Below are 17,466 nucleotides of genomic sequence, written 5' to 3' on the forward strand. Positions count from 1 at the left end.
TTAGGCTTTACAAATGACTTAGCTAGACCTTACATCTTTGATGTGTTTTAGTGTGCCCATTATTTGTGTCTGACATCAATGCACTATTTCATCAATGGCTTAGCTAATCCTTATACTTCATTACAACATCATAATTTAAACCTTTCTCTAGGTACTCTAGTTACATCTTATTGATTTTCATCTCCTTGTCAATCAACCAACTTATAGTATTTGGATCACTAAAGCAATTGCCATTCCTGCAAGTAGCAAGTTTGACATCAATGGCAAAACAATGATTGAAAAAATTCTTTACCAATTCCATTACTCTTCATTCATGATCTTTTTAATCATTTCCAACACAATCATATTGGTAAACTCTTCCTTTAGTTAGCTCACATAACATCCTTAGAGTCAACTCACAAAGAAATAATGATTATAACAATTAATCAAGTCATTTGACACATTCTATTGATATGATCTATATTGTTTTGTAACATCACTACATTACTAATTCCTTCATAACTCAAACTCAATTGGTTATATGGACATGCACACTGGTATCCATCATCAGTATGATGTCATGCATCTTTGGTTGGCTACACAAGAGAATATTCCAAGGGAATATTTTGCTATCATCAAATCTATCATGTTGTTGTAATGTTGTCTAATACTTAGACAATTTTCCTTCACAAACAAACATGACTAATATCTAAAATATGTTTCCATAAATGACAATCATATCACATACCTTATCTGATTGATTGGTCATATTGCAAAAAAAGTGTAACTTATCTCATAAGTTGACCAAGGATTTTAACAATAAGATTGAAGGAAAGTTTAGTAAGCTAGAAGCTCTATCAAGCTAGATACAACAACCTTCAAACAAAGTTGATGACTTTGAAGGACAAGTGGCTAGTGTTCACAGTGATATTAGGAAACTAGAACCTTAGAAAGAACAAAATTTGAGGAGAGTATCAAAATTTAGAGAGTCTATTGATTTGAAGGTATCTACTAGTGAGAGACAGTTGGAGGAGTGTGTCAAAGCCAAGGACGCTTGTTCAAACTTTTTATACTTCAATCTAAATGCAATTGAGATTGCATCATATGCCCTATGTGCAATCTGCTAAAACAGCCAAGGATACATGGGTAAAAGATTTAAATAGTCTCAAGGAATGTTTTGATTATTGCAAGAAGATATTATCATCTTAAGGTGGATAAAAAGAGTTTTTGATAGTAGATGAATAGTTTTTGACAGTTTTTGACATTCTAACCTTTGTCATTGATGTCAAAGGGAAGAAGATGCATAAGAAAATTGTAAATAAGGTAAGGGAGAAGATGTAAATAAGGTAAGGGAGAAGATGCAAATAAGGTAAGGTATATAATCATATCAAAAGGGGGAGCATATGTAAGATGGATAAGTTGTAAAAGATAAATAATGAATTGATACTGTAATGTTTTGGACAAGTTTTTATTACTTAGCCGATTTTCCCTATTTTTTTGCCATCAATGCCAAAGGGGGAGATTGTTGATAATTGTCTAATGAAGATATGTAATTGTTGTCATTTATGGGAACACATGTACATGCTTGTAGAAAACTTCATAAATAAAGATGGTTAGCTTTTGGTACCTAGAAAATTATCTAAGTATGAAATTGGTTTACAACAGTGTATTTTTTTGTATGTAACTTGTTACTAACATCATATTATGATTAGTGAAGTTAGATGGAGATAGTATACATGTTGATGACAATGTGTAAAAACTTAGAAATCTATATGGTGATGGGGACACAACCAAAGACCAAAATGAACACACAAGAAAAGGAAAAATATTACTATCAATGCAAAATGCCCTATGGGCTTACAATAGTATGATTTTCGAGAAAGAAATCTTCTGCATAGTACCTTCTCTCTAACTCCACTAAGAACTTTCTTTACAATGCCACAAGTGTTCTTAAATAAGCCCTAAATGGGTTAGGGTTAGGAATACATTCTAGAATATGCCAGTTGGCATCCACCACCAAAATAGAAGGTTCAAAAGGTCATGTTAGAAGTTGGTATAAAATTTGAAGAATCCAGACATAGTAGTCCAAATTTTGAGAGGCATAACTTTTGAACCATAAGTCTGATTAATGAACTATTTACATTTTTAGAAAGCTCTCAATGCACTCTACAACCCTATTGACTAGCTTTGCTTGTCCCCAATTTTTTGGCCCCATACAAGGCCATTTAGTGCCTCGAATCTGACTTTGAAGTGCTCTTAGGAGGACTTCAGGAAAATTAAAATTGCAATAACTTTCTAACCATAAATCCTTTTGACCTAATACTTTTTTCTGGAACACTCTAAATTACAATTATAATCATCCCTCCAACTTACACTCTGACTCATCATAATTTTGTCTCAATTACGAATTAACTCATTTTTTGCATTTACACATATCCCAAGGTGCTTTAAAACTATAACCCAAAAGACTAATTGTGGAACTATGAGAGTTGGAACCTTTATTTGACCAAAATGGGTATCTAGAAATGAAAACACATTAAATAGAAACTATCTCTAAGCATATTTTTTTGGCTGATATAGGATTGTCCTTATACCACTAGATGCTTCTGCATCATATGGGCTATACAAAAAGAGATGTTCACATTTTTCCAATGAAACATAATAGTAAAATTAAAGGAAGAAATTATTTTGTTTCTAAAATAATTACTTGACCAATTAGGGCTGACATCCTAGATGTTTACTCTAAGTTGGAAAAATGTATTATGGTCCTAGCCAACATGGTATTTATGCAAAGGACATCTTGCAAATTCAAATGTGGAAAAGTAGTGTACATTTTGTATTGTATGTGAACTTTTGTGAAAGCAATATATGTGAAGTTTTGGGAAGCTATTTTTGTGATCCGAGATCGAGCTGAAGATTAAAGATTAGTCAATAAAGAAGTTATAGAAGATATATAACAAAAGTATAATTACTTGTTTGGGCAGTGATCTTTTCTTGTAATTGGAAGTGCCTATTTGAGTAGTGAGCTCTTCTTGCATCTAGTGTACTACAACTCCTAATAAGGTTAGAATCTCCTAATAGGGATTCATAGTCTCCTAACAGGGACTCTCTATACTAAATTTTATCATTGACTCCTAATAGGGTCAATCCTCTAACAAGGAACATATATATCAATATATTATCTAGTGGATATCATCCCCACCAGCATTTTCCCTTGCCTAGGGTTTCCCTAGTTAACAAAATATGGTGTTATGAGTTATCTTTGTGCATGGTTACTATTATTGTTCAACATTACTTGTTTAATTTATTATGTATGGTTCAAAGTAATAAATAATATCTAGTTGGTGACTAAAGTTTTTAAATTATTGATTCACCACTGCCAACCACCCCCCCCCCCCCCCCCCCCCCAAGCAATTCATATTTCTAACAACAACTCCTAGCAAAGTATATCAAAGAATCATTCTCCTAGACAATGTATTGGGAGCAAAAACCATAATCAGGTAAATGATAAGTGTATGAAATATGTTTGATATCACAAGTTGAACCTAAGAGCATAGATAAATCATGTAAAGATGACCATTTGATTCAAGAAATGAAGTAACAATTAGATTAGATTGTGAAGAATGATACATGGGAGTTAGTTCCTAGACCTAAAGCAAAGAATGCAATAAGAACCAAATGGGTATTCTAAAACAAGATGAATGAGAAAGGAGAAGTTCTAAGGAACAAGGATAGACTTGTATGCAAGAGATATTCATAGAAAGAAGGCATAGACTAGGAGGAGACATATGCACCTATAGCTAGAATGGAAGCAGTAAGGATGTTCTTAGGTTATGTAACAAATAAGAAGTTCAAGGTTTATCAGATGGCTATTAAATTAGCCTTCCTAAATGGATAACTTGAAGAAGAGGTATTTATTGAGCAGCCTAAAGGTTTTCCTTTATAACATGAAAAAGACATGGTATGTAGATTAAAGAAATCTCTATATTTTCTTAAGCAAGCAGCTAGAACCTAGTATGCAAGGTTGGACAACTATTTGGCAAAGCTTGGATTTTCTAAAGGTATGACAAATAGTAACTTGTATTTGAAAGATATTGAGAATGGTTTGTTAATAATAGTAATATTTTTTTATGACATCTTTTTTGGAGGTAATGATGAAGCAAATGATACCTTTTTTGAAGAAATGAAGAATGAGTTTGAAATGAGCATGATAGGAGAAATGAAGTTTTTCCTAAGATTGCATATTGTGCAGAATAGTGATGGTATATTCATTTCACAAGGTAAGTACTTGAAATACTTATTCAAGAGATTTTGATTGGAAAGTTTTAAACCTATTGGTACACCTATGATAATTAGTCACAACTTATACAACAATGATGAGACATTGTAGTAGAGCAGAAGAAGTATAGATCCATGATTAGAGGTTTGCAATATTTGACTCACATGAAACTAGATATAAGAAAATGTAGTTGGCATTGTAGCTATATTTCAAGTTGATCCTAAGGAGTATCATTTTGCAGCTGTAAAGAGAATATTAAAATATTTGAAAGAAACATCCAACTATGGAATTTGGTATGATAGATCAAGTGATTTTACTCTATGTGCATATAGTGATAAGGATTAGGCACATAGTATGGATGACAGAAAGAGCATCAGTGGTGGAGCATTCTTTCTTGGAGAAATATTGGTTTCTTGGCTAAGAAAGAAACAAGATTATATTTTGTAGAGTGCAGCTAAGGCAGAGTATGTTATAGCAACAAATAACTATAATCAAGATATGTGGATGAAGCAAATGTTAAAGGATATCATAATTGAGTTTGAAGAATCTATTATCATTTACTATGATAACGAGTATAGTGAGTATGTCTAAGAATCGTGTATTGCATTCCAAGACTAAGAATATATTTATTAAGTATCATGTGCTAAGAGAGAAAGTATCAAAAAAGGAGATTAGATTATACATATCTTTACAAATCCTTTTCCTAAAGATACATTTGAGTACTTGAGAGGTATGCTTGGGGTTATGCCCCTACCTACTTCTAAGTAGATGATGTAGTAAGTGCATCAGTCTAGTGGTACAGAGCATTATTATTAGACTAAATTGAATTCTAATTCTTCCTATATGGGGGAGTATCTATGATAAGTTGAGTCATTGAGGACTCTTGATGTTTGGCTTTCAATATGGTCTTTGGACACTCAAGTTGGTTGAAGACTTGGAGCAGCATAATTAGCAATTGGTATTTTTAATATTTAGGCTTTTGAAACTGATGTCAATAGGGGAGAGAATGTCCATGAAAAAATATCCTAAGAAATGGGAGAGAATAAATCCTAAGCATGAATGAGGGAGAGATATCTCTTTAGGGAGATTTAGAAAGATTCATGTAAGGAAGTAGGAATATGCATATATTGTATCATGAGTTGTTTAGTGTGAAGTGAATAATTGTTGCCAATCCTAAAGAAGAAGAAGAATAAAAGAGAATTTTTATGTAAGGAAGAAGGAATATGGACCTAATGTATTGAGAATTTTTTTAGCATGTGAATAATTGATGTTGGTCCTAAAATCAAGAGGACATCAACAATAATAGAGTACTATTTGGTATTCTTGCAACTTAGATGGTTTTTCATTTATGTTTCCATCAGTTCCAAAGGGGGAGATTATTAGCATGAATTTTGATGATACTACTTTGGGGGAGTACCCTAAGCATTGGAGAGTATTGATATATTGCATTCATGAATGTATTTATCATTGATGCCAATATAGCATGGTTTCTATAAAGATTGGTTAAGTAGAAGAAAAAGATCTTAATAGAATGGATACTGCTTTTATTGTCTGGCAATGCATAGTCATGGATATGTTCTACATGATGTCTTGGTGACATGTTCAAGTTAATAGAGTCTAAGTCAAAGATGTATGAAATTTGTACCTAATTTATAGAGAGTAGTTCAGAGACAGAGTATTGGGAAAGCAATTCCTGATGTTTGTTTACTATCTTACATCTAAGATGTAGTAAGAATATGTGTAGTCAACTAATGATAGGATAATCTAATGGGGATGTTAGTGAATGCACAAGCCCTAGTATTGTACATGTGAAGTTTTGTATAGACTATGAGCCAACAGTGCTATTGGAATTGTAATTAATTAATTATCTTATTATAATTAATTAGAAAAGCCTGAAGGTTGACTCAAGGAATTATGTTGAAGATATCATATAAAGGAAATATATTTTCCTTATTTGTGTTATTAATGGGAGTATCCATTGGAGTGTGAATTACAAAAAGGATTAGTGTTTGGTAAATGTGTGTAAGAGATCCAATGGATTATTGGATGTGATTTTTGTGATATGGTTACAAGATCAAAAGTAATAGAGGTTTAGTTAACAAGACAGAGGATGAGGAAGGAAGTACATATTATTTATATTATTCTAAAAGGAATAATATAGAGATCATTTGGATAGTGGATTCATTGGTTGTGACAGTGAAGTTGTTTGTGCAATGGGTCTAGTTGTCTTCCACAACTCCTAACAAGGTTGACATTTCTCCTAATAGGGTAGGAATATACTAACAAGGATTTAAAGTCTCCTAATAGGAACTCATATATACTCAATGTATTCATAGACTCCTAATAGGTTCCATCCTCTAATAAGGAATATTTATATTAGTACATCATCACTAAAGTGTTCCCTCTAATCAAGGGTTTCCTTAGTTCACATATCTAGTGTTATTGTGTGTGAGTATCTTGTTGTGGTTTTTTATTATATTGCTCATATGGTTAAATTTTAATAAGGTTGATAATTTTGATATTATTAGGACAACTGATTCACCCCCCTCTTATTTATATTGGTGGACTATATATTCTAACACTTAGTTCTACCACCTTTATCACACATGTATCTGTATCAACTAGAAAAAAATTGGTGTCCCTATTAGTTCTCAAATATTTTTAAAGGAATTTTGAACCTTTGATGCATTACAAATTTAAATTTTTCAAGATATTCACCCATGACTTAATCAAAGTTCTTTCTTAAACTATCAATATACTCATTAATTTGATAAATCACAAGACTATTTGTATCCTAATTTACATCTCTAATTATAGGGAAGTAATTTTTAAGATGAAATTATTGGAATTATAAGAGGAATAATTGAGAGGGGAGGGGTGAATCAGTCACCACTAAAATAAATCCCAGATCCCTTAGATGCCAATTCAAATCAAAACTTTGACTAAACTGTATTCTGATGTAACTCAGCAAACACACATGCACTCAACTTACACTAGCAAATGTTGTAACTTGATAAACATTGAAATAACATGGCAACTACTAAACATGAAAATCTTTAAGATATTATCTATGATTAATCTTACTTAACTTAGTTGCATACATAAAAGAAATAACATGAACATAATTGACACCAATATTTATGTGGAAATCCAATTTGAGAAAAACCACCAATTGCAACTAGTTATTGATTTTCACACTTTAAAGTGAGCTTAGTTAGGACCCAATCCTTACCCATATCTAGTTTCCTCAAGCTAGGAATACTCTTACTCTTTTGTTTTTTCTTATCTTGACTAGATTATCAAAGTTCACATGACATAACCTTTTATGCCATAACCATCTTTCTGCTACTTTAGCAATAAAACACAAACTTCCACTGAGATCTAGATAGAGTAAATTACCTTTTGTTTGTTTGCTAGATCCAACTAGATTGTATTTTCCATCTAGTAGTTTTTCCTTCCCATTCATGAATTCAACCTTGAATCCAATGTTATTCAAACATGCCACACTTAATCTATTATTCTTTAGTCCTTCAACCCAATAAGAATTGTCACATCTAAGTTCATTGGTTAGTGAGATACAAGCTTTTACCTTTATTCTACAAGGTTTATTGTTTCCAAATCTGACACTATCACCTTTATAATGTTCCATGTGTTCAAATTTTGATTTATCTTTAGTCATATGATGTGAGTAGACACTATCAATAGCCCATGTATCATTTTTTCTAACATGAGAGATAAGTGCCATTTTATCTCCTTCATCATTAGATTCATCTTTTACAACAATATATATCATTTCATCATATTCAATACTATCTAAATATTTAGCTATGAAACAAGATTTCTTACCTTTATCCTTGTAGTCTTTGTAGTTTTTGAAATCCTTCTTTCCTTTCAACTTGTGTTTCTATTCATATTTTTCTTCTCTATTTGGGCACCTGTTGGTCAATTTTGCCCCCATTCAGCCCATCATTGATAACCAATCAAAGAGATCTTCAATGGGTTGGATTCTTTGATGTGGGTTAACATGCTTCTTGGTTAGGCTAACATCTTGTGTTAACTTAGTTCTTCATATGCCGAGCTCGCACAATTTCTTCATATGCTAAGCTAGTTCAATCCCTTCATTGACTAAGTTGGCTCATTTTTTCTTCATGTGTTGAGTTACATGTTAACATGTATTTTGATGTCAAGTTAACATTCTATGTTAATCAAGTGGTGGGCTGGTTTACTCACCATCAGATTAAGGATCATTTATGGTTGTTGCTATGTCACCATACAAGGTTGCAAGGTAGTTTCTTCACATGACATAGTAACCAATTGTTGAGTTGGTTCCCTCTTCCTTCATGTTTTGAGTTGTGGGTTATAATGCATTTTTGTTAGGGTTAACGTTTTGCATTATACTATTTCAGAAAGTGCCTTTTCTTACTTCCATGAAATCATGAAATTGTGTGCTGCCTCTTTCACCATGTATTGGGGAACATGCCAACTAATGAATGAGTACTAGGTGGTGGTTTGTTTCCTTCATTGCATTCTACCATCAAGGTTCATCAAAGGTGATCACTTTTTCACTATGCAAAGTTGTGAGGCATTTTATTTCATGCGATATAACAAGCACTTGCCATGTGGTAGATCTTTGTCTTGCTAGGCCTCTTTTGATCTAATGGTTCTTTTGTTTTCTCACCCTTCTTGGTGCCTATTCCAAAAATATTATGGTCATAAAATTTAGATGCATTCATTTGAGATTCCTTGCTTCATCCTAGCCATCTATGGTTATAAAGAAAGATCTTGATTGAGGGCTATGTTTAAATAAGTGTTGAAGACATTTGTTGTAACATCTGGGCTATCCATAATCAAAAGAAGATCTACATTAATGGTTCATGCATTTTTTTTACAAGATCAATTTGATTTCATGTAGCCAACTCTATATTTTTGTGCTGGGCTAATGTGCACGTTATCCCATCCTACATTTTGTTTGACAGTGGTGTGGATTTGTTTACTGTAGCCATGGCACATCACCAAGATTGATCTTCAATGTTGAGCGACATCCTTTGGGGATTATTCCACATCCTCAATGCATCTCCATGCCTCATTAATTATTGTGATGGTCAAATCTTTTTGGATTTTATTTTCTTATGGCTAGATGCATTGATTTTTGTTTTTTCCATGTCATGATTGTATCTGGAGTTGTTCCAAGATTAGATTTTCTTCTGGATTTGTAGGATTCTCCTCCAAAATCTTAAATGGTAGTGGTTGGTTTTAGGTTTAGGGTAGAAAATATCTTAGTTATGTATGATCTATAAAGGAAGATTTTTTAAATTTTGTTAAGGGTCGACTCTTCTCTATTTCTATGGCATTGCTTTGGCTTGTCACTCTAAATTCCCTCTACCTTTGAATTGTATGACATTCTTCCTTATCTCCTTAGCCCATTGATGTATAGTGCAAGAACTATTTTCTTCTCATTTTTGTATTGTAGATATATGCAATCTTGCATGACTGTATCTCTTTTTAGCCTATGAATGATATATAAGTGAATCTCATTTTCTTTGCATCATTTATTTGGGTTTTCTAATCTATATGTGGTTGTTAGATTAAAAAAATTTTGGATGTGTATATATTTTGGTGTCATGATAGTTCAACAGTGCATGTATGGGTAGAGATTGGTTTGAACACTCTATTTTGGTGCATTACCTCCTTAGAATAGATTGGGTAGATTTTGTTTCTTGCAACTCCTTCTCCCTTTTCCTCTCAAGTGTAGTTAGGTGCATCTAGATAGCAAAGGAAGATAACTTTCTCTTGAGATTCAACCTCAAAGAACAAGTCCCACATGTGGAGGTCATTTCCACATTTCACAAGGTTGTCTTTAGGTAAAAATTTTGGACAAGGGTGTAAAATTTTGTGATAATAGTTTTTGGCATGCCCAATGGGACAATATTCAAAAGATTTCAAGTTTACTAGTGTCAAAAGAATATTTCAAGATTAATGTTGAGAAGATAGTGTTGCTCTTAGTATTGTAGACCTTCAAGAGGTTCATCCAACAAAGAACTTGGTGACTCTACATCTTTCATGTCTAGTTCAGACTGAGTTGTAGTGATTCATGCCTAAAGCTAAAATAAGGGCATCTTCTAGAGGTAAATTTTAGTACCAAGAACTTTCATTTTTGAATCCTAAAAGAAGAAAGACTAGAGTATCTTTACCATCAATTATGAGTACAACAATAACAAATACACCTACAAGATCCATCTCTATTCCTCCTATTGTTAGATCTCAGCCTAGTTTGTCATCTACTCATATAAATAGACCATTATTCCATATGGCACAACCTAAAGCTCATGATTTTACAACCTTTAATGGTGGAATTCCTCTCCTATTGAATCAAAGACATGATATAGTAGTATTATCCCTCAAGACAATACCTAAATTTACTAGTGAAACTTCTATTTCTCCCTTAGAACACATCTAAGAAGTTTCAAATGTCTGCAATAAACATGGTATTATGGAAGATAATATTGCTGTTAGGCTTCTAGCTTTATCCTTAAAAAGGAAGGCCTTGCTATGGTATAGAGGTTTGGCTCATAACTCTATTACTGATTAGGATGGATTGGGAGCCAAATTATGTAAGCACTTTGAAGATAAGAGTTATCACCTATCACTCTTGGAGTAGGTAACAACTATCAACAGAGCCCCCCATGAATATATGACTAATTTCAATTATAGATTCCAAAAGACATGGGATAGTTTACCCACTACAATTAAGCCCTCTTTTGGTAATGCTTTTTTGTATTACTTCAAAGCCTTTAATAGTGATATTGCTACCACTCTGCAATCTGTGGAAGGAGACACCTTACCTGATGCCTATGAAATTGCCATCAAGAAAGAGAATATATTGATATAAGGAGGAAAATTGGCTCCAAGGCCCCCTATTCCCTTCTTCCTAGATATTCCTAATAATAGACCTCCAATAGCCCCTATCCCTGCTACTTCCACAAGAAAACCTCTTGCTATAGCTCCAATAGCTTCTATATCCTCCAATGAAGTAGATAAGATCGAGGCTATGATGCAAAATATGGAAAAGAGGTTGCAAGATCAGGTCTCTAAGATCAGCAAAGAAGTGTGAAACTAAGGAAGGTAGCTAGAAGATAATCTCTCAATGGTCCAAAAGATGGGTAACAAGATGGTGACTATGGAAAGGTAGAAAGCTCAACATTTTAGGCCTCCCTAACATTCTCTTCAAAACACTACTTATAATAGGCCCATTAGCAATACCACTGCAACAAATGCAAACCCAAATCCAATCAAGGCATTGGTTCCTCAAAATAATTTTGCTAAACAACATGATTTTTTCCCTCTTGTAGATATCTATGTAGTCACTGCATGTTTCAAGAGGTAGAAGTACACCTAGCATTGAATAGACAAGATCCATATGTTGGACAGCAATATAATGATTCTCAATGTACTAATGTGCCCATTTGCAACAACCAAGGGATTGTTATTTTATGAATTATCAAGTGGAGGAACATTGTAATGTAAACCAGGATTCCATTGCTCATAATACTAGGAGCAAGATAAGAGCTATTGTAGATGTTGCCCCTCCTCCTCCTAATCTAGCCCCAACTTCAAATGGAATACCTCATGTACAAGTAGAAAATGATCAATCAAATACCTTTCAATGACAATGGAAAAATAATAATAATAGAAAAGATGTGAGCAATCCTCATGCTATTCCATCTCAACCTCCTATGAATACAACTCCCAAAGCTTCAACCAAAGCACATAATGCACCATTCAGCATGGTATAAAAAATGAAGAAGACAAATGTAAACATTCCAATTATGTGGGATGTTGTTGCTACTATACCAATGTAGAGGAGGTTATTGCAATAGGAATTAGAAAGCATTGAACCAAAGAATCAAACATCAAGAGAAGAAAGTGCCACAAGTCTAATACAACCATCAAGAGAGGTGGAAACAAGTAAAAATGTTAGACCTCCTCTATTTTATGCTTCTCTATTTGTAGGGGATAAAATAGTCCATAATTTCATGATTGATTTAGGGGCTAGCAGTTCAATGATTCCCAAGTCTATTTTTGATGCTTTAGAATTGAAATATAATCCCATTGTTAGAGACGTATTACAGCTAGATGGTAGTACTGTCAAGACTAGAGAAATCCTGAGGAATGTGGAAATGGCCCTACATGCATTCCATATTTGTATTATAGTCCAAGATATATCAATTTTTGAAGTTAAGCCATACTTTTCCATTTTTATTTCAAGAGATTTCACTACCCATATAGGTGGCTATATATCTTTGGATTGGTTATACATGTTTTTTAGAACAAGATATGAGACCAAGGATTCAATTAGAGCAGAGCCTTTACCCCTCCACCACACTGAGCCCTATACCCCTAGCCACATTAATATGAATTGCACCATCTATGAAGAGGAGGAAAGAGATATATTAAATAAGCCTACTACTCCTCTAGTAGAGATACCTAATTTTCTCTTAAATGAATGGGTTAATGCATACTAGTTAGATCTTATATCAGAAACACTTGAGATAGGCCTTGGCACATATTATATATTAGAAAAGGATGCTCTTTTCCCTAGCCTTATAAAGACAAAATATGATATGAGTGGAATATGGAGCATGTACTTTGATGGATCAAGAAATAAAAATGGATTAGGAGCTAGTGTGATGTTGATTTCTCTTGCACTAGAAAGGTACTACTTCTCCTTTAGGCTCCAATTCATTTGTACTAATAATGTAGCTAAGTATGAATCCTTGATTCAAGGTCTCCTACTTGCTCAAAAAAGAGTAATTCAAGTATTAAGAGCATATGGAGATAGTGAATTTGTGGTTAATCAAGTGAGAAATTAGAATATCACCAAGAATGGTTTGCTCAAATATTATAAACATAGAGTATGGGATTTGCTTGAAAAATTTAATGCATTTAATATTCAAAGTATCCCTAGAAAAGAAAATAGATATGCTAATAGACTTATAGTAGTGGGTTCATCTTATGATGTGCCAAAGAACCTTGAAGCTGAAAAGAACCAAAAAATTAGAGTGGTGCTTAGGCTTGTTGTTCCTGATAACAATGTCAATTGGCAAGTGTTTGAATCTAATGAACAAATTGTAAGTTTATTGTAGAATGAAGTAGAGTTTTTAGATAGAAATTAGTCAGGACTACAAGATCAGTATGGTGATAAAATCATTAATCTCAGTTCCAACAAGTTTCCTAAAGGTCTTATTACCTTAGAGAGTGTCTTCAATCTTGATGACCAAACAAGAGATAGAGGCATGAACCTTGCTACAAGCAAGGATGATCACACACCAGACATGGTTGCTGATGGAAAATTTTTAAACATGGGAAAGGTATATTCTAAAATTCAGCAAGAAAGTTTTGTTCATCTATGTCAAGAATTTAATGATGTATTTTCTTGGACATATGATAATTTGAAAAGTTTTGAACCAAGTTTATTTTAACATACCATATATTTAATTGATAATGTCAAACCAATAAGACAAAGATAGAGGCCAATGAATCCTAAAATTGAACCCTTAATGAGAAAAGAGCTATCCAAATTGATTGAGTCCAACATAATTTTCCCTATCAAACACTCACCATGGGTAGCAAACCTTGTCCCTATTAGGAAGAAGAATGGAGAAATTAGATTGTGTGTGGACTTTAGGGATCTTAACCAAGCTTCCCTTAAGGATCATCATCCCCTCCCTTCCATGGAACAAATATTATCTAATGTGAGTGGTTCTAAGAGGTTCTCATTTCTTGATGGATTCTCTAGTTATAACCAAGTGTTGGTCAAAGAAGCTGATAGATACACGACTACATTCACCACAAAGTGGTCTAGTAAAATTCCCTTTAGATTAACTAATGTAGGTGCCACTTTCTAGAAGGCAATGGAGATGGCCTTCAAGAATATGATTGAAAAATTTGTATTGGTATATCTTGATGATATCACAATATACTCTAGGAGCATGATAGATCATTTTGGCCATCTTAGATAGGTTTTTATAAGATATAGAGAGTTTGATGTGTCCTTAAATCCAAGAAAGTGTGTGTTTGCCACTAATAAAGTAAAATTGTTAGACACATTGTATCTAGTGATGGTATAACCATTGATCTAGAAAGAATAAAGGAATTAATTTCTCTCTCTCTTCCTAAACATAAGAAAGGGCTAAAAAAATTTCTTGGTATGATAAATTTTGTGACAAGATTTATTCCTAATCTTGTTACCATGGTGAAACCCCTTATAGCTATGCTTAAGAAGAATATGATCTTTGCATGGACCAAGGAAGGGAAAGAAATTTTTGAAGAGATCAAGGTAGCCATAGCCTCAACACCTACTCTCATTAATAAAAATTTTGAAAAGGATTTCATTCTTTATACCTTAGGTGTTGAGTCAAGAATTTCTATTTTTTTGACTCAAACAATTGATAAAAATGAAGAACAACCCATAGCTTTCTTTAGTGAAGGGCTTAAAGAGTATGAAGATAAATAAAACTATGTAGAGAAGTAGGCCCTTATAGTTATAAGAGCTTTGAAGAAGTTTTGAAACCTTCTATCACACAATAAGATCCATTTGCTAGTACCTCATGCAAGTGTGAAGGACTTTCTTTTGAGCAAAGACATTAGTGAGAAGAGAGCTGGATGCGTCACTAAGGTGATAGAGTATGATGTTGGCATCCAAATCACCAAGTTGGTAAGAAGGAAAGCACCATGCAAACAAATGATCTCATCTCAAGAATTAGATGAGGAAGTTGCTATGATACCAATAGAACAACAAGAGGAATGAAATGATAATCCAAGGAATTGGATGGATGATATGATGACTTTCTTGTCAGGCAATGGATATCCTCAAGGACTAGATAGAGCTAAAAGAAGATAGTATATGTTGTAGTCAATTCCTTATGTCATAGTTGATGGTATCCTTTTCAAGAGGGATTTCAATGGAGCCTTATTGAGATGCATTAATATAGACCAAGCTAAAAGAATAGTCAAAGAGCTCCATGGCGGTCTTGATGGTGGCCATTTTTTAGCAAGAACAACTACCATGAAAATAATGAGAGCTGGTTACTACTAGCCATCCTTGTTCCATGACTTTCATAGACATGTGAGAAAATGTCAAAAATGTGCTTTATTTTATGGTAAAAAAAAGCTTGTAGCTTTTCCTTTCCACCCTATTTAGGCCGATCAACCTTTTTCTGAATGGGGATCAGATTTCATAGGCCCCATCAATCATCCTTCTAGCTCTAGTCATAAATGGATTCTAGCTACTATAGATTACTTCACCAAATGGGTGAATGCAATTACATTGAAGGATGCCATAGAATTTTTGGTTGTTAAATTCCTTGATGGAATTGTAACTAGGTTTGGTGCCCCTTCAACCATTATTTTAGATAATGCAAAATATTTTGTTGGAGCTTAGATTTGTACATGGGTAGTTGATCATAATATCTACTTGAACACATCCTCCAACTACTATCCTCAGGGTAATGGATTAGATAAGTCATCCAACAAAAATCTAATGAGGAGTATGAAAAGGATTATAGAAGATAACTAGAAGTGTTGGCATTAGAAGTTAAAAAAAACATTATGGGCTAATAGAATAATGCCTAAAAGAACCATAGGAAATTCCCCTTTCATGTTGGTATATGGCAGAGAAGCTAGGCTTCCTATTTCATTGGAATTACCTACTCTTGAACTAGCCCATCAATTGGAACTAATTGAAGATAATGCTATGACTATAAGAATAGCATAACTAATGGAGTTAGAAAAGAAAAGACATTAGGCCATGAAAACCTTGGGGGCACATTAGCAATAGGTGAAATGGTCCTTTGATAGGAAGGCTAAGTTAAAAATTTTCAAAGAGGGTGATCTTGTGCTAAAATGGGATTTTGACATGGAAAAACTAGGGAGGCACTCAAAATTTGATGCACTATGGAGTGGTCCCTATGTGGTTATTAGTTACAAAAAAGTCAATGTTTTCCAATTAGGGGGGCCTAATGGTGAAATTTTTCCTATTCTAGTTAATGGAATATATTTCAAACCATGCTTCTGATGAAGGTTAAAGTTTCATTTATATAAGTAGTTTAGTCTTCCTTTTGTTTGTTCTTGCTTTCCAAGAAGTGCATGAGCACATTTTTCTCCCTTTCCTAGAGTTTTTTTGAGCTTTTTGGAGCTCTTCAAAGTTTTTGGTTCCTTGTTGGTTGCAAATTTTTTGCTGGTTGTAGGTGGGATAGCACATCAATTCTTGGTAGTGACTCTATGTCCAATGGATTTGTTAAGGCCACTAGTCCATTCTTAGTAGGCAAGCATCCCCTTTGAGTTGCCAAGAATGTTGGTAAATTTTCCCCCCATTTAGCCCATCCTTAATAATAGATTAGATAGATCTTCAATGCACTCAATTCTTTGATGTGGGTTAACATGTTTCTCGGTCAGGTTAACATCTCATGTTATCTCAGGTTCTTCATATGTTGAACTAGTTTAGTCCCTTCATTAACTAAGTTTGCTCATTTTTTCTTGATGTGCTGAGTTGCATTTTCATGCTAGGTTAACATTCTACATTAATCAAGTGGTGGGCCAGTTTACTCACCATCATATTAAGGATCATCTATGGTTGTCACTATATTATCATGCAAAGTTGCAAGGTAGTTTTTTCATGTGACATAGTATCCAATTTCTGAGCTAGTTCCCTCTTCCTTCATGTGCTGAGTTGTGGGTTAACATGCATTTTTGCGAAGGTTAACATTCTACATTTTGTTATTTTGAGATGTGCCTTTTCTTGCTTCCACGAAATCAAAAAATTTTGTGTTACCTCTTTGACCATGTATTGGGGAATGTGCTAATAAATGAATGAGTGCTAGGTGGTGGGTTAGTTTCTTCATTACATTCGACCATCAGATCAAGGTTCATCAAGGGTGATTGCTTTGTTGCTATGCAAAGTCGCAAGGCATTTTATTTCATGTGACATAGCAAACACTTGCCACATGGTAGATCTTTGTCTTGTTGGGCCCCTTTTGATCTAATAGTTCTTGTGTTTTTTCACCCTTCTTGGTGCTTTTTATGAAAATAAAATGGTTGTTAGATTTAGATGCATTCTTTTGAGATTCCTTGCTTCATCCTAGTCATCCATGGTTATAAAGAAAGATCTTGATTGAGAGCTATGTTTTAATCAGTGTTGGAGATATTTGTCA

Source organism: Cupressus sempervirens, chromosome 5 (assembly GCF_028749045.1).
Source record: "Cupressus sempervirens isolate cs-2001-9-10 chromosome 5, ASM2874904v1, whole genome shotgun sequence".
NCBI classification, from domain to species: domain Eukaryota; kingdom Viridiplantae; phylum Streptophyta; class Pinopsida; order Cupressales; family Cupressaceae; genus Cupressus; species Cupressus sempervirens.